The sequence below is a fragment of the Somniosus microcephalus genome, chromosome 3 (assembly GCF_052327205.1).
Source record: "Somniosus microcephalus isolate GS21.2 chromosome 3, FLI_Smic_1.0, whole genome shotgun sequence".
Lineage (NCBI taxonomy): Eukaryota > Metazoa > Chordata > Chondrichthyes > Squaliformes > Somniosidae > Somniosus > Somniosus microcephalus.
The window spans coordinates 42,457,268-42,484,586 of NC_140989.1; the positions used below are offsets into that span (position 1 = coordinate 42,457,268).

At 45.0% G+C, this 27,319-nt stretch overlaps 1 long non-coding RNA gene across 1 annotated transcript in view; it reads left to right on the plus strand.

Annotated features, from left to right (window-relative positions):
• LOC147121004 (uncharacterized) overlaps nucleotides 1-25,941 on the plus strand; it is a 504,333-nt gene extending 478,392 nt beyond the window's left edge. The window contains exons 2-3 of the long non-coding RNA XR_015075372.1: nucleotides 17,248-17,340; nucleotides 25,917-25,941. This is a non-coding gene — a long non-coding RNA (uncharacterized LOC147121004). The remainder of the gene's footprint in view (nucleotides 1-17,247; nucleotides 17,341-25,916) is intronic.
• Nucleotides 25,942-27,319: the final 1,378 nt, after the last annotated feature.

Here is a 27,319-nt window from a genome sequence, read left to right on the forward strand (position 1 = left end):
AGTTGCGGTTGCAGTGGCAACTTGCCAGTCATGGCATGGGGAGGGAGATCAGCTGGCTGAGGGCATCAGGAGATTCCTGGGGGGGGGGGAAGCTCCTGCTCCACCTCCTGCTCCTGCTCCACCTCCTGCTCCGCCTCCTGCTCCACCTCCTCCTCCTGCTCCACCTCCTCCTCCTGCTCCACCTCCTCCTCCTGCTCCTGCTCCGCCTCCTGCTCCACCTCCACCTCCACCTCCACCTCCACCTCCACCTCCTGCTCCACATCCACATTCAGGTAATTAAAAAAAAACTTGCTTAACTTTTATCTGGCATCCTCCAGCGGCCCCTTTTAAAGACTGCTGCTTTTCACCTGGAAAAACTGACCACAGCACGCACTGCACTTTTTTTGCCTGAGAAGCAGGCACTGTGTGATCCAATTTCTAGACCATAGTGTTCATTGCTCATGTTTGATCAACTGGTACTTGCGATGGTTTGGGATTTTTTTTTTTAATTACAAGCTCAGTGAATGTGTAAATCGTTGCCACAAACCTGTATTCTTTGAACATTTTTTGTTTTCAGTACATAGACTCTGGATGACCTGAAGTTAAATCATTGAATTCACTAACACTGATGATTATAGAAAGTAATGATTTCCTAACCGGCCTGCTGTCATTGCGATTATTTTATTCACAGACTATCCGGAACTCAATCTTCTTCCATGATTGTACTGATCAAATAGCTTCGAATTTGGTTTGGGATCAGGTCAGGGAAGGGTGATAGACATTCGATTTCTTTTATCTTTTCACTTCACTCTCTGCTTTAATTAAATCTATTTCTTATTAGGTGTCTATCTCATGAGGCACGGATGAGGGAAGCTGCCAACCTTGGAGGCCGATTAGAAGAAACCAGCTCAAGCTCTGAATCTAATTTCAGAACTGGGCTTTAAGCTCTCCTTCTCCTCTACCACCTCCATCCTGTTCATGGGGCCTGTGAGCTCACTGAAACTCCTGTTTCTCCTAGCTTTTAATTCCACAATAGCCAGTCTGCACTAATCACAAGGGGGGTAATTTTCCCAGCCCTTTGGAGGCGGGACTGCCGGGAAAATGGCAGAAACTGGGAGTGGGTACCGACCCCCGCTCCCAATCCGCCTCCGTGTCATCTTCCCGGGAAGCGGGTCCCCGAGTCGAGCAGGGACCCATCTCCTCGAGGCAGGAAGGGGGAATTACAGCCAATTAACAGGTAGTTAACGGGCAGTTTTGAGGCTTATTCCCATTTTACGCTTGCAAGTGCGGGCTTCCCAACAGCTGCGAACCTCGCCAGGGTCAGCAAGGCGAGCAGTGGGTCTGCGGGGGTGAGAGGGGTCGAAAAGTGCGCTGTGGAGGTGAGTGATGGGTGCAAGTGTGGAGAGGAAAGTATGAGAGGTGAGTGTAAAGATAAAAAAAGTTTACTTACCTTTGCTTCTTCCTGCAGGCTTCAATCCTTGGGGATCTGGAGGTGCCTCATCGCAAAGGCAGAGGTGACAGAATGGCTGCTGCATTCTCCGATGCAGTAGCTACCTGATTTCTGCTGAGAAAACAGGTTTTGGTGAGTCTTTGTGCAAGGATTCACCATAGAACAGAGATTGTCAGTGTTTGACAGCTTCTCTAAGCTGTCAAATGCTGACGTCCTCTGTCACCGGCTTTCCCTTAATTGGCCGGCTAAGCCCGCAGCCCTGAGTCTCTATTCCAAGGAGAACAAGGATGTCTTGCTGCAGTTGTACAGGGCCTTGATGAGACCACACCTTGAGTATTGTGTGCAGTTTTGGTCACCTTATCTGAGGAAGGATGTTCTTGCCATGGAGGGAGTGCAGTGAAGATTCACCAGACTGATACCTGGGATGAGAGGAATGACGTTTTAGGAGAGATTGGGCCGATTGGGCTTATACTCGCTGGAGTTTAGAAGAATGAGAGGGGATCTCATTGAAACTTATAAAATTCTAACAGGACTGGACAGACTGGATGCAGGAAGGATGTTCCCGATGGCTGGGGAGTCCAGAACCAGGGGTCACAATCTAAGGATAAGGGGTAAGCCATTTAGGATAGAGATGAGGACAAATTTCTTCACCCAGAGAGTGGTGAACCTGTGGAATTCTCTACCACAGAAGGCAGTGGAGGCCAATTCATGAAATATATTCAAGAAGGAGTTGGATATATTTCTTAAGGCTAAAGGGATCAAGGGATATGGGGAGAAAGCAGGGACAGGGTACTGAATTTGGATGATCAGCCATGATCTCATTGAATGGCGGAGCAGGCTCGAGGGGCCGAATGGCCTACTCCTGCTCCTATCTTCTATGTTTCTATGTTTCCACTATCACTATCTAATAGGCTAGTACTGAAGTAGGACTGTAATTGCCAAAGCAATGTACTTTCTAGAAATGACTAGCTTGGTACATACAGTTGTTCTACACAAACCTCCAACCTTCTCAGGCCCAATATCTTGAAGAATCTCCATTGTGAACAATTATATTCTCTGTTCAAATTTTCTGGTACAATCCTTGTACAGTCCACTATCCAGTCTACTCCCAAGACTTCCTATTATGTCAGATAATGCAGTGTGAGTTAAGACCGGGCGATTGATTTGACCTGTTGGAAATCCCTTCCTACAGTATATCTTCTTTGCCATCATGGCACGTGTAATGCAATTTATATTAGTCTGCTGCTTTCATTTGTTATGTCTCCCTTGTTAACATTGTTCTTTTCTCTGTGTGAGTGTGGTGTTTCTACAGACTCTGGCCAAGGTTGTCCACTTTTGCGCTCATTAACCTGTGATTTTCCTCCTATTTGTTTTAATGGATAGGAATATAGCAGACAGGAGAGTGGAGAAACAGAAAAGCCCCAGCTAGAATCTCTGTGGGTTGAAGTAAGGAGTCTGAAGGGGCATGCTATAATATTGGTTGTCCTTTACAGACCAGTACGTTGTTTTCAAGAAACTGAAGAGGAAATCTGCAGACAAATTAGAGAGGTGTGCTGAAGAATGAAGAGTAAAGGTTGGGGACCTCAACTGCTACAACAACTTGTCAGTTTATAGCACCGACAATGTCGAAGAACATTTACTGAGCTGAGCTAAAGAAGGAAAGATTCGAAGGGGTGAGGTGGGTTTTAAGGAGGGGCTAAAGGAGGAGAAGGTGGAGAGGGAGAGGAGTTTGGGCAGGGAAATCCAGATAGTGGGGACTGAAAGCATAGGGGGGGCGGGTGGAGGGGGGAGGTGGACAATGCAGATTAGTTCAGTTGATCTGCAAATTGAAAGTCAATAGAAATTGAAGTCAAAGGAAAATCTAATCGGGCTGCGTGTAAAGCGGACGGCTGATCAGATCATGTCAGTTTCCCACTCGCCAGGTTAGGTCACTCTGTGTGATAAAGTTTCTTCTGATCTGTTTTATATATCTAGTGCTCATCTTATCAGGGCCACTTATCTTCAGTTTACCTACCAACTGAAATAACCTGCATTGTTTCTTCCTCCTTTCAAAAATGTACTTGATAAGTACTTAAGCGTGCAAAAGGATTCAAAAACCACATTGTCCAATATAACATTAGATGGTTGAGGCAGCCCTGGGGAGGGGGAGGGTGGGTGGAGAGAGAGAGAAGTTGGACAGGGAGTTAAGGATCAGCTTTTGCTGTTCCTGGTTCGGAGAAAGCTCAACACATCAGTCCAGGAGTCCAACCGTCTTTTTATTATGATGGTTTGAAATGGAGACAAGTTCCAACAACCAATATTTGTTGGAATGAATAACCTAACAACACCACAAGCTACTTGATGGTCTTAATTATATTTTCAGCATTTGATTTTTTTTATATTTGGCTCTTTTGTTGGTGCTTTTCTTGCAGCATGTGGAGCACTGTGTGGAAATGGCACAGGTATATGATTATGACAGCTGTTGATGTTTGACCATAAGAATAGTAGCATTGTCTGGCTGGTGCTGTAGTATAACAGCACTGTGTGCTTTGTCGGCAGATTACTGGGAATTAATGGATACATTACATTTGATGTTACGGCTGCGAATGTGACAAATAGAATTTGCTAGGTTCATTATTTGGAGTAAATATTTGTCCTACCTCTTCCTGCCTAAATCTTGTGCAACCCAGTTCACAGCACGTCGCATAAGCTACCACAGTCGCCTACACGGTAGGATTTCATCTTTTTTTATTTAAAAAAAAATTTGGGTGAGTTATTTATCTTTATTTTCTCCCGTTGCACTTGTTTGATTTTTCTCTTAATGTGCATCAAATCCAGCGAAGAAATCAGCTGCGGACTTGGTCCCGGGCCTCCACTAATCCTACTGTTTTGCTGACAACTACAAGGTGTATGAGAACGGTTTGGTGTGACGCACCCTCCACTATATCTTCTCATTCCCCCAGGACAGTGCATTGTCTCTGCTTGGCACCTTCTGGGACATTACAGTGTATTGTGTAGGGCCTTATGTGTAAACCTGGATCATACAAGTCAATGGCATAACTTGCTGGCCCAAGCCGATTTTGTTTATCTTCCATCGAACAACATATTGAAGTTTTAAACTCTTTTACACATATTGGCACGTAATTTCTGATCGGATACTTCCTGCGTGCTGAGGCCTCCTATCGGAAAAAAATCTACGCCCTTACCTGAGGGCTCCCGAGATCCGGACACTTCCGCTCCTGGGCCTCTCCACAGTCGAAATGCGCAGGGCCCACGTATCCCAGGGGCGCATGCGGTTCGCAAGCGTCCCTGGGATCGTGTGGGCCATGGCAAGCCAATGAAAGAAAGGAATCTCCCTTCATACTTTTGACAGACCAGTCAAATATATGAATGGAGATCACCCCAAAAAGACACTAAAACATTAAATACATTTTTAACAGACCATCACGTTTTTAAAATGAGTTAAAATTACATTAAATTAAATATTTTAAAGAAAAATTTAATTTTTTGAAAAAAATAAAGTTTTTAAAAGTATTTTTAAATTTTATAAATGAGTGAAAAAAATTATTAATTTAAAAAAAAAACTCTTATGCTGTTAAAAGCAAGCCTTACGCCTGCTTTTACCAGGTGTAAGATTTCTAAGGATTTTCAGCAGGTGGAGATGCTGCAGAAAGCGGAACTCTCTCCCCGCGGAGACCCTTCTCCAGGGCAGGTGTCCGATCTGTCAAGAGCATTCTGAAACCGGCATTTCCGATGTCCCTACGGGTGTGTACACCGCGCATACACATCCGTAGGGATCGGAAAATACGGGCCATAGTTTTTCTTCTTTCCCACGTTTTTTCACTCCTTCTATTTACTTAATTTCTTATTTTACCAATGGGACGTTAAGCCAAGGCCCTGACTGACTGTTCTGGTGGTTCAGGTGGATGTTGAAGATCGCATGGCATAATTTGAAGAAGAGCAGGGATTTCTTCTGGTGCTGTGGTGAATATCGCTCCCTCAGCCAGCACCATCAGAAACAGATTAACTGGTCATTGCTTTCATGGCTGGGGCACAACATGGTCGGCTGGAAGTTGAATTTCTCCCCACTAATGTCTGAAGCCTGACGGGAGATAAGTGCTACTTACAGGAAGTGCACACTACATGTATGACTTTTAATATGTTATAGATTTAATAGCTAGCAGTGTCTTTTTTTTGTTCAGCATAAATTCAAATAAGCTAAATGGAGCATGAATAAAATATGTGCATTTGATCACTAACTATTGTAATTGAGCACGGTGGGTGATAATCCTGAACCCTATTTGATACATGTTTTAAATAGCATCCTTACAGCTTTCCAGGTCCAATCTTTTATTGTCAGCAACTAAGCTGACTGCAAAATCATTTAGGCTACTTTACATGTGCTACTGACTGATTCTTTGGAGCAAGTGAATTTAAAACTACGGTGGGTAGAGTTACCGCCTCCATTACATCGCCCGTCTCCGCTCCTGTCTCAGCTCATCCGCTGCTGAAACCCTCATCCATGCCTTTGTTATCTCTAGACTTGACTATTCCAAAACTCGGCTGCCCGTGTCCTAACTCATACCAAATCCCGTTCGCCCATCACCCCCGTTCACCCATCACCCCTGTGCTCGCTGACCTACATTGGCTCCCGGTTAAGCAGCACCTTGATTTTAAAATTCTCATCCTTGTTTTCAAATCCCTCCATGGCCTCGCCCCTCCCTATCTCTGTAATCTCCTTCAGCCCCACAACTCCCCGAGATATCTGCGCTCTTCTAATTCTGCCCTCTTGAGCATCCCTGATTATAATCGCTCAACCTTTGGTGGCCGTGCCTTCTGTTGCCTAGGCACTAAGCTCTGGAATTCCCTGCCTAAACCTCTCCGCTCCTCTACCTCTCTTTCCTCCTTTAAGACGCCCCTTAAAACCTACCTCTTTGACCAAGCATTTGGTCACCTGCCCTAATTTCTCCTTATATGGCTTGGTGTCAAACTTTTTGTCATATAATACTCCTGTGAAGCGCCTTGGGACAATTTACGGTGCTATATAAATACAAGTTGTTGTTGTTGTTTGGACGCAATAGTTAAATTACACCCAAAATGCACTTAAAATTGCATTGGTTCGGTTACACTTCAAGTTTCAGCTCAAATTCATTTGCGTAATCACAAACGTAAAATCGTCCATGAACCAACGCAATTGGGCAGCGTAACAGAATGTAATCACTTCTTTTTTCTTCCCTCCATTAAAAAGTATTCCTTGACCTAATTACAAGTGGCCACCTGGTGCAGTTTTATTAATACAGCTGAAAATGGGTTTATCAGCAAAAATAAGCATTTTTAATAAAGGTGTCCAGTCATTCACCTGTGAGTAACCTGATGTAAAGTCACTGAAAATGACTTTAAAAAACTATACTGAACCATTTAATAGCTTCATTGGTGTACTTTAGTCAGTTTCTTAATAAATTAAATATTTCTCCATATGAAAAGCTTTTTAAAACGTACCTACTAGTACCCGTGCACCTAAGAAAATGAGTACAACTTGAAGAGCCTTCCCGAAACAGCGCAATCTGCAGAAATGTGCAATTTCGACGTGGCCAGTTTTGTGGGCGGGGCCTGATTCGGGCGAATTGAATCTTGAACCAGTGTAAAAAAAAAGCAGAAAACACGGACGTAAGTGATTTTGTGCCTAACTCGCATCCAAAATTTCCCGGATCTTTTGTGCTAGTTCAGCCGATTCCACCTGGATTGCGCTGATTTAACTAACGGAAGCAAGTGGAATCTCGACCCCAAACAGCGCATGACTGAAATATGGGCATTTGATTACTAACTGTTGTAACTGAGCACCGTGGGTGAGTAAGTACCTGAACCCAATTTCATACATACTTTAAATAATTGTCCTTGCAGCTTTCCAGGTCCAATCCTTTATTGTCAGCAATTAAGCTCACTGCAAAATCATTTAGACAACTTTACCTGTGCTAATGACTGACCCTTTGGAGCAAGTGTTTTTAAAACAACAGCAGATATTTATGTGGTGCAAGTTTTCTCGAATTCGATGGTTTTTATTGCAGCAAAGCTCGTTTTCTCATGACGGCGCTGCACCACACTGCCAGCTACGTTGAAGGGAACATTAGTATGGAGATAAATACCTGTATAAAAAAAAAACACTTGCTCCTTGTGTGCCCCATGACAGTGCGTATTTAAAAAGAAAGTCAGACCAGGTATTTAATACATATTCCATTTTAAAGGAATCTTCGGTGGAGCCCGAGAATCAAATATTTTATCTCCGCACTTCCACTCTGAGGACTTCATATAAGGCAGGGGAAATCTTGATGGAGAAGATGTCCTCGGCAACATTGACTTTCATTACCTTCAGATTTCTCTCAAATTCCATAGGGGCTAAATTTGTGATGGGTGGGGACGCAAAACAGGCAGTAACGCATCGGTTGCCCATCATACGCTCCGCCCGATATTCAGTTCCATGGTTTTCAATAGAACTGAGCATCGGCAGTGTCTAATAGTATGATAGCAAAATCCTGCAGATGTTGGAAATCCGAAATAACAACAGAAAAAGCTGGAAAAACTCAGCAGGCCAGGCAACATCCGTGGAGAGAGAAATAGAGTCAATGTTTCAGGTCAAAACCCTTTGTCAAGACAGAAGAAGCAGAGGAAATGATCAGATTAAAAGGCCAGTTTGGGGGCTGGGAGAGAACAAGAGAGAAGTGAAGAGACATTAAGAGGTATTCAAAACGAGATGAACCTTATGGACTGAACGGAGGTGTTCCGCAAAGGTGTTGGGGAGACTAAACGCAGATTGGGTGACCGCTTTGCAGAACACCTCCGTTCAGTCCGTAAGGATAACCCCGAGCTTCCGGTCGCCTGTCATTTTAATTCACTGCCCCACTCCCACTCGGACCTCACCATACTCGGGCTCTTGCATTGTTCCACGGAAGCTCAGCGTAAGCTCGAGGAACAGCACCTCATCTTCTGATTAGGCACTTTACAGCCTTCCGGACTCAATATCGAGTTCAACAATTTCAGATCATAACCTCGGCCCCCATTACATTTTTACATATATTTTTTATCCACACCTTTGTTTTGGCCCTCCCCCGCCCCCCCCCTTTTTTTTCTCTCCCACATGGCAGCTGTCTCCCATTCTTCCAGCGCATTTCATACCTAATCTAGAGCCATCTTTTGTCTCCACTAGTCCTATCACCATCTCGTCTCGTTTGAATACCTCTTAATGTCTCTTCACTTCTCTTTTGTTCTCTCCCAGCCCCCAAACTGGTCTTTTAATCTGTTTCATTGCCTGTGCTTCTTCAGTCTTGACAAAGGGTTTCGACCTGAAACGTTGACTCTATTTCTCTCTCCACGGATGTTGCCTGGCCTGCTGAGTTTTTCCAACATTTTCTGTTGTTATTTCGACTGTGTCTACCTGTTTTGCGTCCCTAGGTCGTGTCCAATTTCACCCCCGCTTGTATCTTGCTGTTTTATTTTAAAACCAATTTTAGAATCCAGCTTTTAATCAACTAAAAATCCCCATCATGGATCAATTATAACACCACAGGAACCAATATATTTAAAGCAAAAAAAAAAGTAATTTGCAAACGTTTCTGAAAATAAATGGTTCTTGCTGCTGGAAACACTTTGGATATTCATTTCAGCAACACCATGAATTTAAGTCATTGGCCCAGAAATTCAGGTCGGGGGCTTCCCGCGGGTGCAAGCACCTGACCTGCACTTATCTTGCGCGCCAGCCGTTGAGTTGTGGGCCCACGTGGGATTCCGATCCTGGGCCTCCTCCAACTGCCGGCGCGCAGTGCTTGCGTATCCCAGGGGCGCAGTTAGTTCGATGCGTCCCCTGGGATCATGTGGGCCATGGAGAGCCAATGGTAGCAGGGAATGCTTCATTCATAAGTTTGACAGGAAGACCTGTCAACTTATAAATACTATAAGCCCCAAAACATCACTAAATCTTCAAATAATTTTTTTTTTATATCACATTTTTAAAATAACCTATAAATTACATGAAATAACTGTTTCAAACAATAATTTAAATTTTTGAAAAAATTAATTACATTTTCTAACGGGGCTAAAAATAAACTTACCTTTCTTTAAAGTATTTAAAAATAATAAACCTGTGGAAAAAATGTTTTAATTTTAATTAATTCACCACTTACCTTGTTAAAAGCAGGCCTTATGCCTGCTTTTTAAAAGTGTAACTGCTGGAGACTTACCCTCCCGGAGAAACCTGCAAAAAAACTGTAAGTTCGATGCGCACGCGCTGCCCCTCCGGTGCATGCGTTCGACCACTGAACCCCTTCTTTCAGGGGAACGGAAGTGCCGGTTTCCCGCGCATGCGCAGTGCGTGCACGAAACCGGCACTTTCGTTCGGCCAACGCGTGAGTACCCCGTGCGTACTCACGCGTTGGGACCCGAATTTCTGGGCCAATGTTTTATCTATAGTATGAGAAATAATGTTGTGATATAGTGTGAGCGTTTATAGATTTTTTCCTTATTTCACTTAAGTGTCCTTTTGTGTTCATGCTGATCGGATGGCATGCGATGAAGCCTGTTCAACCTAAAAGTGATGACAGTAACTTTTAAGTGATGATTCTAAATTCCTGTCTATAAGACATTCGATATCCTGTGGTGACCAAATATTGCGGAATTTCAGTGTCCTGTTTTGTTCCATACAGCCACAGGCACTCTCCCTAGAAAGAAAGAACAGTTAATTAAAAAACACAGATGGTCCATCCACATTGAAAATATATACTGGTAAATTAAATGACAATTTAGCCACAGCCGCTCATAAAATAGCCAATATCCCATAGTGCCCACTGAAGTCTTCAAATCAACCGATGTGGCCGTACATCATGGTCACCTGGGGACTTTTGGAATAAAAGATAAAGCTCGGACAAGCAGTTGGCAAGTCCCTCTGCAGTGTTCTTGTGCATTCCGGGCCTGTGGATGGTGGGTTTAGCAGACCCAACAGGTGTTCCTCCAACCCACTCGCCCAGCTCACTGGGTGACCCAGGATAAACAATGTGGGAGGAGAACTGCGAGCAGAAGTTGCTGAACAGGCTCTTCAGAGGGTCGAACAGGGACTGCTATCTCTGGCGCTACATGTATCTGTGAAATGTGGTATCATCCTGGCACCAGAATGCAGAGCTTCAGCAGCCTGTTTTGTCAGGGCCGACTGATAAAAATTGGACAGCTAATCCAAATAAAAAATGCGCTGTAGTAAGTTTAAATTACAATTTGTTATTTTTTGCCAATTAATCATGATCCACTCAAAGTAATAAACTGAAATTTTGATCAGTAATATTTTTAGAATTAATTCTGTTTATGTTTCTAACTTTTGCATATTTAGTATGAGAACTCATATCTTTTGAGGGGATTTGATATTTGGGGTGGCTGATGATGCTACTTACTACTTTACATAGAATTACATAGAATATACAGCACAGATACAGGCCATTCGGCCCAACTGGCCTGTGCTGGTGTTTATACTCCACACGAGTCTCCTCCCCCCCCACCCACCCCCCCGCCGCTATTCTCTCTACCTCATCTCAACTTTTCGGCATATATTTCTATTCCTCTTTCTCTCATGTACTCATCCAGTTTCCTTTTGTTACCTCCAGACTTGACTACACCTGGCCGGCCTCCCATCTTCCACCCTCTGTAAACTTGAGGTCATCCAAAACTCTGCTGCCCGTGTCCTAACTCTGCTGCCCGTGTCCTAACTCGCTGCCCGTGTCCTAACTCTGCTGCCCGTGTCCTAACTCTGCTGCCCGTGTCCTAACTCGCTGCCCATGTCCTAACTCTGCTGCCTGCCTGCCTGCCTGCCTGCCTCTGCCTCTCTCTCTCTCTCTCTCTCTCTCCTCTCTCTCCTCTCTCTCTCTCCTCTCTCTCCTCTCTCTCCTCTCTCTCTCTCCTCTCTCTCTCTCCTCTCTCTCTCTCTCTCTCTCTCTCTCCTCTCTCTCTCTCTCCTCTCTCTCTCTCTCTCCCAACCCCATAAGGACACATGCCACTTACCTATGTTGAGTGTGTTTATATACAGGTTGGTGCAGCCCAGAGTTAGGATCCCTGAGTGTAGTTTAACCAGCTAAGCCTGTAAAGCTTACCGTTACAGAACACTGATAAACTTCCCGCTGGTTGTCCAATTAGAACCACTCTACCAGTTGGGGTATTGGCTTACGTGATTACCTGGAGCTGAATGAGATAATCCCAACCGCCAGTGACCGGTCTACACCTTCAGGTTCCAATAGTGAGCCAGGCTGACTTGTGTACCTGGCCACACAAATCCCTTTGCTCCTCCACAATTCCTAATCTCTGACCATTAAGAATATTTGTCTTTCCTGGCTCCAAAATGGATGACTTAACATGTTCCCACAGTGAACACCATCTACCATAGATTTTCTCATTCACTTAATTTGCTTATGGCCATTTGTAACTTCCTGCTCCCATCTACAACTTACTGTGCCTCCTAACTTAGTGTCATCTGCAAACTTGGATGTACAACTCTCTTCCTTCATTCAAGTCATTGATGTATGTGGTGAAAAGTTGAGGCTCCAGTACAAATCCCAGAGGAACACCACTTGTCACATCCCACCAATCAGAGTTTATTCCCTTTAACCTAACTCTCTGTCTCCTATGTCCCAACTAATTAGCAAACATGTTAAAGCACTAGTGTGCTGTGTCACCTGCACTTCTCAATATTTTATAGACATTCTTCAAACAACTTGTGTTGTGTATGTCCCTTTAAGGGAATAACTGGTCTTAGACTGCAGTACCGGCAGTGACCACCCCTGTATAAAAGGCCCTAGCAGGCTTCTGTAGTTTCAGTTTCAAGCTGCCTCTTGTTCAGTAAAGTACCTGTTAAACTGTTCTCCCGAAGTCCGTGTATTATTGAGGCACGGACTTTACAGTGGCGACAAGTAAGTTCGAACTCACCTGCAGTGTGGCATCATCTTACGGGGATCTCGCCTGAAAGGAAGGTCCTGGAAGGTCATAGTCTGAGCAACGGGCGTTGACCGAGGGCAACCGCCCAAAGAATCCATCGGTGTTTGGAGAATTGCGGGAGAGACTGTGGTTCCAGCGAATCGTGCTGGTAGCAGGTAGCGCGCTGACCCTTCTGGACTGCGGCGGGCTCAAGCTCGATCGAGCGGCTCTACAAATCGGGCCGCGCAGCGTCGCCGGGAAAAGAAAACAAGAGAGAGGGTGGAGCGCACAGGGCGCGGTCGGTGCTCGAGAACAGGACAGCGGAGAGAAACTAAACGGGGGGGAAGGAAAGCGAGACGCGCCGAAGCTGCGGGTCGCCGCCATTACCCCGTAGAACGCTAGGAGCAGCGTGGCAGTAAGGGAAGAAGCAAAAGCGCGGGAGGCGCCATTTTATCCCGTTGGGGAAGAAGCAAAAGCGCGCGAGGCGCCACTTTATTCCATTGGGGAAGAAGCAAAAGCGCGGGAGGTGCCATTTTAAATCGGCCAAGATGCCGAAAAGTGGCAGTATCACTGCTTTCGACAACGAGGTAGAAGACTGGACCATGTATGTGGAAAGAATTGAAGTGTACTGCAAGGCAAATGAGGTGGCTGATGGAAAGAGGGCGTCGGTATTATTAAATCTGATGGGTGCGAGTACGTACGGCCTATTGCGGAATTTAATTACCCCAGCTAAACCAATGGAGAAAAGTTTTGAGGAGATTGTTCATATCTTACAGGAACATCTAAGCCCTACACCACTGCTGATAGCAGAAAGATTCAAGTTCCATAAAAGAAACCAGCACAAAGATGAGAGCAATGCTGACTATCTTACGGAACTACGCAAGTTATCAAAGCACTGCCAATTCGGAGCAGGACTGGCAGACACCTTACGGGATAAGTTTGTCTGCGGGCTCCAGAGTGAAGGAACCCAGAAACGACTACTTTCAAAAAAGGACCTGACGCTAGAACAGGCTTTCAGCGTGGCAGTATCCTACGAAGCAGCAGCATGGGGAGCTGCGGAAATACAACAGAAACCACAAGAATACAGCGCTAACGAAATGGCGAATGGCGTATGGAGCCGAAAAGTGCTATCGCTGCGGCAGAACAACCCATGAGCAGAAGGACTGCTGGTTTAAAGACAAAATATGCAGGCAATGCGGGAAAATGGGACATATAGCAAGAGTCTGCAGGTCGGGAAAGAAGACCAACATGACAAGAACTACTAAGGAACAATACAGGAAAGTAAAGAAACTGACAGATAGTAGTTCAGAAGATCAGGAGAGTGATAAGGACTCCGGGAGCAGGCGACTAAGTTGTTTAAAGTTACACAACGTGATCGCAAAAGAAGATCACCGAACCATTTGGGTCACCCTCATGATAGCAGGGTCCCCAGTGAAGATGGAATTGGACACAGGATCAGCCCTAACTGTCATGAATCGACGAGACTATGAGCGGCTATTCTCACACATACCCTTAAAGGACACGTCCCTGTATTGAAGACATACACGGGGCAAAAGGTCTACCCCAGAGGAAAAATAAGGGTGCCAGTTGAATATAACGGAAAGGAAACACAGAAACTATACATGTATATACTACGAGATGGAGGACCACCATTATTGGGACGTGAATGGATCCAAAGACTACAATTGGATTGGCATTCCATTCTGGCACTAACTGTGACTGACAAAAAAGATGATGACGTCGCACCTGGACGTCTGTCACAAATTCTATCTGACGCGGAAGAGGTGTTCCAACAAGGACTTGGGACTCTAAAAGGAGTAAAGGCAACCATAAAGATTGAGGATAACGCAACCCCAAAATTTTTCAAGGCCACACCAGTACCATACGCGATACGCCCAGCTGTGGAAGCTGAACTGGAGAGTCTGGAGCATTTGGGGGTGCTGTCTAAGGTGGACTGGAGCGAGTGGGCCACACCCATCATTCCTGTAATGAAGAAAGCATTGAGCAGCATGCCTGGGGAGCCAAGGAAGGTTCGCATCTGTGGGGACTTCAAGGTGACTGTGAACCCAGTCCTGCACACAGTACAGTATCCGCTTCCGCGGATAGAAGATATTTTCGCCTCACTATCTGGAGGGAAACGTTTTACAAAGATTGACCTGGCTCAAGCGTATCTACAAATGGAGGTGGAAGAAGCATCTAGGAAATACCTCACGATAAACACTCACAAAGGCCTTTACCAGTACAATCGACTGGTATTTGGGGTAGCATCGGCCCCGGCTATGTGGCAGAGGGCAATGGAACAAGCCCTGCAAGGGATCCCGGGGACCCAGTGTTATTTGGACGACATCCTGGTTACGGGCGAAAATGACAATGAACACCTTGCCAACCTGGAACAGGTGCTCACGAGATTGCAGGAATATGGGCTACGAGCCAACCGCCCCAAATGCGAGTTCTTCAGGAGACAAATCGCGTATTGTGGCCACATGATTGATGAGGAAGGGTTGCATAAGTCGCCGGACAAGATTGAGGCTGTAGTCAAGGCTCCAGCACCAGAAAATGTGTCGCAACTGAGATCGTTCCTTGGGTTGGTGAACTACTACCATAAGTTCTTGCCGAATTTATCTACAATTCTGCACCCACTGAACGCCCTCCTTCAAACTGGTGTAACATGGAAATGGAGTGATGAGTGTAAGCGTGCCTTTCAGGAATGTAAATGCCAAATCACTTCAAAAGAAGTATTGGCCCACTACAACCCAACACTACCGATTCGGTTGGCATGTGATGCGTCACCTTACGGCATTGGAGCGGTGCTGTCACACAAATTCCGTGACGGTTCAGAGAGGCCAATAGCCTTTGCATCGCGCTCGCTAACCTCAGCCGAGCGTAACTACGCCCAGATTGACAGGGAGGCCCTCAGCCTGGTGTGGGGGGTGAAGAAGTTCAATCACTATCTGCACGGGCAGAAATTCACCTTACTGACTGATCATCAACCCCTGGTCTCAATTTTTAACCCAAAGAAGGGCGTTCCGGTGATGACGGCGCAACGGCTGCAAAGATGGTCACTTTTTCTAGGGGCGCATCAGTATGACATAGAGTACAAAGGTACGAAACAACATGGAAACGCTGATGGGCTGTCGTGCCTACCGTTGCCTACGGCGGAAGAAGCACCTGCAGTGGACCCGGTGGAGATATTCCATGCGACCATAGTTGAATGTTTGCCTGTTACAAACGCAAGTATTGAGAAGGAAACCCGAAATGACCCGACACACTCTCGGGTCTATGATTTGACAGTGAAGGGATGGCCAGCATATGGCGACTCACTGTTGCCAGCATTCTCGCCAAGGAGGGAACAGCTGTCAGTGTGCCGGGGAACCTTGATGTGTGGATCCCGAGTGGTAATTCCACCCAAGTTGAGAGATAGAGTGCTCAATGAGCTTCATGAGGGTCATCTGGGAGGGGTAAAAATGAAGAGCCTAGCCAGGGCGTTTGTGTGGTGGCCGGGAATCGATAAAGAAATCGAGGATATGACCAAGAGATGCACAGGATGCCAGAAGGTCCAAAACGCTCCACCACAGGCCCCGCTACATCCATGGGAGTGGCCCTCATCTCCATGGCAACGGGTACACATTGATTTCGCTGGTCCATTTATGGACTCAATGTTTCTAATTGCTGTGGACGCCCATTCGAAATGGCCAGAGGTCATTAAAATGTCCTCCACCACCACGGAGAAAACTATTGCAGTCCTAAGGACCATCTTCGCCAGGAATGGGTTGCCAGAACAGATCTGTTCCGTCAATGGCCCACAGTTTGTGTCTGAGGATTTCCGGAGGTTCCTGAAGAATAATGGGGTGAAACATTACACATCTGCCCCATATCATCCAGCCACAAATGGATTGGCTGAGAGGTTTGTTCAGACCTTTAAAAAGGCCATAAAGGCAATGTATAATGACGACATACCACTGCAACACAAGGTGGATAACTTCCTGTTTGCTTACCGGAATGCGACACATGCAGTAACCAAACAAGCTCCAGCCGTACTGTTTTTCAACCGGACACTAAGATGTCGCTTGGATTTGCTCAAACCAAACATAAGACGAGATGTGGAGGATAAGCAGTTCCAGCACATAAATTAGAAGCCAACCAGGAGCTTCAAGATAGGGCAACCAGTCTTGGCCCGTGACTACCGAACAGAAAAATGGCAGCCAGGCACGATATGCACACAGCAGGGACCACTAATGTACACAGTGGACGTTGGAGAGAGCATCATGAGACGCCATGCTGACCAGATTCTAGAGTCACAGGAACAAGCCAAACCTGTACCACAAACATGTGCACCTGGTAATGAGCCCGAAGTACAGATTGTGTCTACCTCAGAAGCAGGGGTATTGGAAGCTGACGAACCAACCAATGACAATGAGCCAGAATTGACTCCACCGCCAGAACAGGATACTCGAGAAAGGCGCTATCCAGTCCGGATCAGGAAGCCTCCTCAAAGACTGAACTTATAAATGACTATTCTCGTTGATGTATATATTACTGAGAAAATTGTAATTGTAATTAGTTATTATTTAGTTGTTAAATGAATGTTATGTACTGTTTACCTAAAAGGGGAGGAATTGTTATGTATGTCCCTTTAAGGGAATAACTGGTCTTAGACTGCAGTACCGGCAGTGACCACCCCTGTATAAAAGGCCCTAGCAGGCTTCTGTAGTTTCAGTTTCAAGCTGCCTCTTGTTCAGTAAAGTACCTGTTAAACTGTTCTCCTGAAGTCCGTGTATTATTGAGGCGCAGACTTTACAACTTGGTTCTTTGATACATTAGAAAAGCAAATGTTATCTGTTGATGATGCATTTTACTGAGTACGAATGCAATTATACAACCTTGATTTCTTTCTTTCATAGGTTATTTTAGTTTGGTGACCTGACCACCAACTGATTCATCCCTGCTACTAAACACAGTGGAAGGGCTCAAGAATTTCCCTGCAGACAAAACAGGTACTGGCTTGTTTTCATAGGGTTTAGTAAGGAGCTTTTCTCTTGTTGGTGATAGAAGCTTACAAGTGTGGTTTCACACAGTGTAACATCCCTAGCTGGTTGTCTGTCACTTTTTGTAATTTGCTATGTTATAGGATTTGTTGGCTGCACTTGGTAAAATATTCCCTGTTATACAGGTAGACTACCTTTTATCCGAACTTCCGAAAACCGAAACTCTCTAAAAACCGAAGGTTTTTTCGTTCAGCGTAAGTCGTGCGCACGACATGACCAGAGTGGCGCACGACCCCGACCCCCGCCGACGACCCCCCGCGGACCCCCGCTGACCCCCCCGCCGACCCCCCGCCGACCCCGACTCCCGCCGACCCCCCCCCGCCGACCCCGACTCCCGCCGACGACCGACCCCGACCCCCCCCACCGACCCCCACCGCCGACCCCCCCCGCCGACCCTCCCGCGGACCCCCGCCGACCCACCCCCGACAAATTTCCCAGTCTTATAAAATACCTTCCGAAATCCGAAATTTTCCGAAAACCGAAACACGGCTGGTCCCGAGGTTTTCGGATAAAGGATAGTCTACCTGTATCATCCAGATTTCAAATAGCTTAACTCTGTATCTGGCCAAGTTCTGCTGGCCTGCTTTTCCTTGCTTGGAAGTTAGGGCACAGACTTCAAAACTTTCATTCCCTTTCCATTTCAAGCTGTGCTGTGCAAAGATGATGTTTTGCACAGTCAGGATTTTCAACTCAAACCTGATAAATTAACAACAGGCAGAATCTATCACACATGCATGAAAGTAAAAGGTAGAGCTGCAAATCCTACGGGTTCAGAAGCAGTTGCGATAGCTTTCTGTGCATGTTGGCTAAGGAGGAGGGAACTACAAAGGGGTTAAACTGCACTATACAAAGGAGGAGGGATGAGGCACCTGATTTATGAGTTGAAAAAGCTGGGAATCTTTGCACTGGAGAAAAGAAGGCAGGGGGCTGACCTGACAGATCTTAAAGGGTACAGACACGATGAATGTTTAACATAGCCACAGATTCCACAACATCGGACTTGGAAGAGAGAGGAAGGGTGATGGACAGTTTAGATTTAACTAATTTATGCGGAGGGTAGTGAATTGTGGAATGGACTGCCAAGGGAAGACTGTGTGGCTGATTATATCAGCGCAAATTCCAGAGAAAGTTGGGTAAGTGCCAGAAGAAGAATTTGATGGAGGGGTTTGAGAGGTGTTGTGGGAATTGATGGTTCTAAACACTAGGACCAGCCAGATGGGCTGACGTCCTGTACAATCCTATGTTACTCTATCAGTGCGATATGACAGACATTGATTTATATGATAGTCGTATCAAAAGGTACAAGACATGATCAAAGTGCTGAAAAATAGTTTTCACAAAATAACATTGTGCTGTAGAATTGTCTTGCTCCGCCGTAATACATGGTGCAGCAAAAATAAAGTTCATGATTTTTTTTAACTGATCGATTTGTAGCCGAAAGGTTGTGTACCACTGGAAAGTGCCTCACATAACTTGTATTATTCTTGAGGGCACCTTGCAGCAATGAAGTCATCAGTGGAGTCAGGAATTACAACACTGCAAACTTCTGATTATCCTGTCATTCACTATTGTCAATCCAATTCTTCACGTCTGCTTCAGGGACTCTAAACTGGCTGCCAGCTGCAATTGAAACAATATGATAAGGATTACAGGTCATGTCTTGGGGTCACTGCCATGTTCAGATTCAGACTGTTATGACTTGTGTGACTTGCATTGACTGTGGGGATAGATTCTTTCATCCTACTACAACAACAACAACTTGTATTTATATAGCGCCTTTAACGTAGTAAAACATCCCAAGGCACTGCACAGGAGTATTTTAAGACAAAAAAAATTGACACTGAGCCACATAAGGATAAATTAGGGCAGGTGACCAAAAGCTTGGTCAAAGAGGTAGGTTTTAAGGAGCGTCTTAAAGGAGGAAAGAGAGGTAGCGAGGCGGAGAGGTTTAGGCAGGGAATTCCAGAACTTAGGGCCTCGGCAACAGAAGGTACGGCCACCAAAGGTTGAGCGATTTATAATCAGGGTGGTGATCACTTGGGTGATCCAATGAATACAGGAAAATTGGGCGGGCAAACTGCACACTCCTAATAGACCCTGCCCGATTTCCCATCCACTCATTTAAGCGGACAAAAAATTGGGCAGGCTTCCTTAACAGCGTGCGCTCTTCCCCAGTTGAATTTCCCATATTTGTTTCACATGGGCAATCTAATATCTCCAGGTTGAGAAAATTCTCAGTGGGAAAATCTGCCCCGTTCCATTCTTTTATTTACATTTTTAACTCTTTCAACATACTGGAAAATGGGGAAATTCCCACCTGTAAGTGCAAATAGTTTTGAAAATAGTATATTGGAATTGTAAGGTAACACCTTCAGCGATTTGAAACATTTTTGTTGTGTATCTTTGTTACTAAAAATTAATTGCAGATGTAAAGGTTGCAAAACAAAAATTGGAAAATTGGGCCTTTCTTAGTAGTTAGTGGCCACTATGGTATTACTGACAGCGAACTGGAGGCTATGTAATATAACGATGAACACTCTACCTTGTATTGCAGAATATATTATAATATAGGGTTGATTCTTTGTTGGCACTAGCACAGATGTGCATATCGGACAGGTACGTCTGATTGCTGGCATTACTGTACTCCCAATTCCCCACTGGAGCAAGTTCTACAGTTTTTGGAGATCCTCATTATACCCCCTAATTTTGGCCAATCTTAGTTTAAATACACCCCCCAGTGAATTCCATAGGTTTGCTGGTCTCTTCGCTCCTGTAGCATTGCTACCCTGCATAAAGTGAGCACTTCTGTGCTTCCAAACTCTCTTGCTTGAGGAGTTGGGGTTTTAAAGCTGGGACTGACCGGTTGGCACCACATCCCAATTTAGTTCATAGTTTGACTTTTCACACTTCAATTTCCACATTATTGCTTTTGCATTGCTTGCTTCAGCTGTTTGCTGCTGCATTATTGCGACATAAGATTCCTTCTGCACAGAACTGAAGCCAAGGTACGACTGTTGCCAGTCACTGTAAACATAATCTGTAACCAGACTGCCTAATGGGCATTCCACTGGGGCTTCCCAATAGCTGTTATGGATTTGGAGATGGTTGAAGATTTTAAGCAGATAGAAGTGGGAGATACACTTGCACCTTGTCTGTCTGTCACCCCCATGGACTTTGCCTAGGATTCAAATAGACCCAGGTACACTTACTCGGCCAAATCTGAAGAGATCTGCCTTTGCACTCTCTGATAAAGGCTGTCACTGAGTTGTGCCATCTATTGGAGCCTAACCGGCAGACAAGGACAGGAGCAGCTCTACCCGAAGTGGAGGTCAACCCAGTGTTTAATTTTTACATGACTGGATCTTTCCAAGCTGCAAAAGAAAGACAGGACTTCCATTTATATAGTGTCTTTCATAATCTCAGAACATCCCAAAGTAGTTCACAGCCAATTAAGTGCTTTTGTAGTCTAGTTACTGATGTAATGTAAGTGACACAGCAGCCAGTTTGCACACAGCAAGGTTCGACAAATCAGATAAATTGGTGGCGTTGGTTAAAGGATAAATATTCACCAGGGCATCAAGAGAGCTCCCCTGCTCTTCTTCAGAAAGTATCATTATTATATAGTATTTACAGCACAGAAGTCGGCCATTTGACCCAACAGGTCAATGCCAGTGTTTATGCTCCACACAAGACTCCTCCCACCTTACTTCATCTCGCCCTATTAACGTATTCTTCTATTCATTTCTGACATGTGTTTATCTAGCTTCCCTTTAAATAAGTCTATTCTTTTTTCACCTCAACTACTCCATGTGGTAGCAAGTGCCATGGGATCTTTTACGTCCACCTGAGGGGGCAGACGAGGCCTCCGTTAAAAGACATCTCATCTGAATGACGGCACCTCCGATGAGTGCAGCACTCCTTCAGTATTGTACTGAAGTCTCGGTCTAAATCATGTGCTCAAGCCTCTGCAGTAAGGCTTCAACCTTCTGATTTTAGAGGTGAGAATGTGACCACTGAGCCAAGGCTGACAAGTGGTTGAAGGCCGATAAATCCCCAGGGCCTGATAATCTACATCCCAGGGTACTTAAGGAAGTGGCCCTAGAAATAGTAGATGCATTGCTGGTCATCTTCCAGAACTTGATAGACTCTGGAACAGTACCCATGGATTGGAGGGTAGCTAATGTTGCCCCACTATTCAAAAAAGGTGACAGAGAAAAAGCGGGGGAATCATAGACCGGTAAGCCTGACATCGGTAGTAGGGAAAATGCTAGAGTCCATTATAAAAGATGTAATAGCAGAGCACTTGGAAAGCAGTGACAGGATCGGACAAAGTCAACATGGATTTACAAAAGGTAAATCATGCTTGACTAATCTACTGGAATTTTTTGAGGATGTAACTGGTAAAATAGATAAGGGAGAACCAGTGGATGTGGTGTATTTGGACTTTCAGAAGGCTTTCGATAAGGTCCCGCATAAGAGGTTAGCATGCAAAATTAAGGCACATGGGATTGGGGGCAAGGTATTGACTTGGATAGAGAACTGGTTGGCGGACAGAAAGCAAAGAGTTGGAATAAATGGGTCGTTTTCCGAGTGGCAGGCAGTGACTAGTGGGGTACCGCAAGGATCGGTCCTAGGACCCCAGCTGTTCACAATATATATTAATGATCTGGACGAGGGAATTGGATGTAATATCTCCAAATTTGCAGATGACACAAAGCTGGGTGGGAGGGTATGCTGTGAGGAGGATATCATGAAACTCCAGTACGATTTGGACAGGTTGGGTGATTGGGCAGAAACATGGCAAATGCACTATAATGTGGATAAATGTGAGGTTATCCACTTTGGTGGCAAAAACAGGAAGGCAGATTATTATTTGAATGGCAATAGATTGGGAGAAGGGGAAGTGCAAAGAGACCTGGGTGTCCTTGTGCACCAGTCGCTGAAGGTAAGCATGCAGGTGCAGCAGGCGGTTAAGAAGGCAAATGGTATGTTGGCCTTCGTAGCAAGAGGGTTCGAGTACAAGAACAAGGATGTCTTGCTGCAGTTGTACAGGGCCTTGGTGAGACCGCACCTTGAGTATTGTGTGCAGTTTTGGTCACCTTACCTGAGGAAGGACATTCTTGCCATGGAGGGAGTGCAGTGAAGATTCACCAGGCTGATACCTGGGATGGCAGGAATGACGTACGAGGAAAGATTGTGTCAATTGGGCTTATACTCACTGGAGTTTAGAAGATTGAGAGGGGATCTCATCGAAACCTATAAAATTCTGTCAGGTCTGGACAGGCTAGATGCAGAAAGGATGTTTCTGATGGCCGGGGAGTCCAGAACCAGGGGTCATAGTCTAAGGATAAGGGGTAAGCCATTTAGGACTGAAATGAGGAGGAATTTCTTCACCCAGAGAGTGGTGAACCTGTGGAATTCTCTGCCACAGAGGGCGGTGGAGGCCAGTTCATTAAATATATTCAAGAAAGAGTTGGATATATTTCTTGAGGCTAAAGGGATCAAGGGATATGGGGAGAAGGCAGGGACAGGGTACTGAATTTGGATGATCAGCCATGATCTCATTGAATGGCGGAGCAGGCTCGAAGGGCCGAATGGCCTACCCCTGCTCCTATCTTCTATGTTTCTATGATGACACTTGCCAAGTTAGTCAACCAGGTAACAGAAGCCTTGCTTGCCAGGAGAAACATGTTTGTCCATTTCCCCATGAAAAGGAGACAACAGCACAACAGAGTGCAGCACTTTTACCAGGTTGCAGGCTTTCCAAGTGTGCAACTCCTCAATGATGATAGCCAAAATGGTTGCTATCAATAATGTCATGCCATATATGAATAGGAAAGGCTTTAATTCCATCAACGCAATTGAATGCGCAACACATTGGCAATATCCATGATGCCTTCATGCTGCGGCAGTCTTTCAAGGGACAGGTAGACTGTGAAGATGGTTGCTATGTGATCCCCCAATCCCATATAACCACACACACACACACACACACACACACACACACACTTCCATACACAGCATTGCCTATTAACACGAATGAGGAACCTCCAAACAGAGGCCAAATGGAAATATAATGCCTCCATCCCAATTCTGGAAATCTGGTGTATCATACAATTTATATGTTGATTCAGGTTCTTCTGCCTGGACAGTTTCAGTGGGATTCTGCTCTCCAACTCTGAGAAAGTGTTGGCAAGAAAGTTAGTTAGTTAGTGTAGGAAACATGGCAGCCAATGTGTGCACAGCAAGCTCCCACAAACAGCAATGTGATAATAACCAGGTAATCTGTTTTAGTGATCTGATTGAGGGATAAATATTGGCCAGGACACCAGAGAGAACTCCCCTGCTCTTCTTCGAAATAGTGCCATGGGATCTTTTATGTCCACCTGAGAGAGCAGACGGGGCCTCGGTTTGACATCTCATCCAAAAGGCGGTGACGTAATAAAACTCACTACGCACTTGGTTTGAGCATAAAGCAAGGCTTTAATCAACTTGTTTCAGAACATGGAAGTCTAGTTGTATTTCACTAGCTCCTTGTCTTTACAAAATGTCCCTGGCAAGCTGGGGCCAACGCACGAGTATTTATACTCCTTGGACGGCACCACCAGCTGGCCGTCCAGTGTTATTTCATAGGTAGTTTCTCGATGATGAGATTTATGACAGGCGGCATCTGTGACAGTGCAGCACTCCCCCAGTACTGCACTGGAGTGTCAGCCTAGATTTTTGTGCTCAAGTCTCTGGAACATAAAAACATAAGAATTAGGAGCAGAAGTAGGCCATACAGTCCCTTGAGCCTGCTCCGCCATTCAATAAGATCGTGGCTGATCTTCAACCTCAATTCCTGATTCAGAGGTGAGAGTGCTACCAACTGAGCCATGGCGGACATTTCAAGCATGTGCTGCATAATATTGATGGACAGAGAGGAAACTCTTCAGCCAAAGTACCAGGACTGCAACCTTGGCAGAGGAGGAAGGTAAAATGGGAGAGTTTAATGTGCTGCCAGGTAGCCTGGTCCATCAATCCTCTGGGTCCCACAAGGAAACCTTGGGCCTCCCTTGCCCCAGGCTTCCCTTCTCCCCCAATCGGGATTGACCGCAACTTACCTGACAGCCGGGGATCATTCCCGCAAGTGTCGACGATGGCCCCCTGCCACTTGAATTCCCACTCCCGCCCACTGGTCACGCAGTGATTCCTGTTGGGTGCGGGCGGGAGTCTAATCCTGAATATGGAAGTGAGGCCTGCGAGCTGAAATCTCTCTGGGCCTCGGCATGCGGTCTTGTCGCTGGCCCAGGCCCACGCTGAACCGATCCCGCCCCAACTTCAAATCGAGGCCCCTGGATATTTGTTGAATTTATGTCAACATTGGAAGGAGCTTTGCATCAAACATATAACAAAGTGTTCTTTGCAAAGGAGTGTGGTGCCATTAAATCAAATCAAAATCAACTTTTATTGTCATTGTTAGTGCACAAGTGCAGTACAATGAAATGTAGGCTTGCGGCTCCCGAGAGTGTACATTTGGATTAAGACATTTAAACATTCAACATACATTTGGCTTGTAGTATATTAACATAAACATAACCATAATAAAGTGCATTGGCAGATGTGCAGGCTTTAGAGTTTATTTGTGGAGTTCAGTAGGATGACAGCCCTGGGAAAGAAGCTGTTCCTAAATCTGGTCGTATGGGTGCGAATGCATCTGTAGCGTCTCCCAGATGGCAGGAGGGTGAACAGACTGTGGCTGGGGTAGGTAGGGTCTTTGATGATGGACCGTGACCTCCGTAGACAGCGTTTCTGGTATATGTGCTCTATGGTTGGTAGCCGGTTGATTTTTAAAATGTTGATTTTAAAAATAACCCTTTTTTCAGTTGGTTTTATGATTTATTAAGAAAGATTTTAATGCTGCTTTTTATCCTCTTGAAGATGAATTATAAACGACCAATTCTTTTGAACGGTTAAGGTGGTGGAAATGGGAGCAGATGACATTTGTTTAACATATCTCTGCAGCGCACCTGTCTGAGTTCCAAAGAGGAATGAAGTCGGGATTTGATCTCCAAGTCATTTGAAAAAGCTTTGTCTATATAAACAATGCCAGCTTAAATCCCTCTTGAGAACTGAATTCTCCCCCATGCTACAGTACCTGCTAAAAGATTCTCTCTACAGTTGAATACATTTCCTGAATATCTAGGACAAAGCTACGGTGCTGTCTTTGTGAAACAGCTTTTCACTCACAAACACACATGATGACACAAAGCACATCAAAGTGTGTCACCTCATCACATATATTATTTTGACAGAATATTGCATGCTTCTGCTGTTGAATGCTTTTAATGAATCGTGCGCTCCTTTAATTGACAATACTGACGTGATTATGAAATGTATTCTTATCTTTGGTATGGGATTGGGTGTTGCTTGTGTGTATATATACATACATACCCTGATGACATTGACTGGATTTCATCTATTAGATAAGGGTTACCTATATGGACGTAAAATGTACTTCTTACTCCTTTTTTGTACTGTTACAGGAGGTTGCGAATATTACATCCAGGTAAAATGCATGTCTTTCTTTCTTTTTATTCTTTCATCCAAGTCATTAATAAATATGGTGAAAAGTTGAGTCCCCAGAACAGATCCCTCGGGATCATCACTTGTCACATCCAGCCAATCTGACCACATAGCCTTTATCCCCACTCTCTTTCCCTACAGAGGTGGAAGATGAGAACCAGCATGGAGGACATTGAGGAAATAGAGTTTGGAGGTAACCAGAGTGTGGATAAGGGCTTCAATGGCAGAGGGGCTGAGGTAGGGATGGAGGCAGGCAATGCTGCAAAGGTGGAAATAAGTGGTTTTAATGATGGATAGGATGTGGAATCGGTATTGATAAAAAGGCAACTGAGTGTAGCTTAAAAACAAATCAGAGAAAGTAAAAACGAAGTAGATTGACTAATCGCAGTCGACAGCAAGAGGGATCCAAAAAAGGTTTGGTTAGTGTTAATTGTAGAAGGAAGGTCAAAGAATAAGTGGCTCGATTAGAACATAAGAGATATGGGAGTTAGTAAAGAATGTGCGATGCAGCAGCTGAAAGGATTAATTATCCAGAGTTCCCGGGTCAGTTGGGATGCACCCGAGAATCCTTGAGGAATTACAGGACAAAATTAGTGCTCTGGTTGCTATTTTTCAGAGTCTCTAAGTGCTGGCGAAGTACCTGAGCACTGGAGGATGGAAAATTATGTTTTAATATTTAAAAAAGGAATAAGGCATGAAACTGATAATTGCAGGCCTAAAAGCCATTGCAAGAACATTTCCAGAGGGATGCTATAAAAGAGCATTTAAAGGACACCAGTATCCACAACAGCTGTCAGCATGATTTTAGACGTGAAACGTCATGCTTCACAAGCCTACTATAATTTTTTGATGAGATAACATAGCTAATGGATGAAGTAAACCAACAAAGTACTTGGGTTTTTCAAACAATGTTTGACAAAGTTTATTATGTAAGGCTTGTAAGGATGCCTGATGCTTACATAATATTTAAAAGTCTTGGATTGAGAACATGTTTGGCAACAGAAGGCTGAGGATGGAAATTGGTCGGCGTCCAGTTTTGGATTGAGCCTCATCTGAATAATGTGGGCGGGCAGCTGGCGCCTGTCATGCCTCCACAGGTAGCGCGCCCTTACGCAGCAACTAATTTCAGGCCGCCTGCCTTTCCGTAAGTGTTGTAAGGGGTTTTCTCCGATACTGGTCCCCAGTTACACACAGTTCTTGGACGTCAGGATTTATAAGAACAAAATACACACGGCACAGGGTTTCGGCTCAACCTTTGATTCGTTCGTTTATTGAACACACGCACACAATTACCTCCCCAGTATAAATCCCTACGATTTATATTAGACTAACAACCCCAAAATACAACCCCCTACGCAAGGGT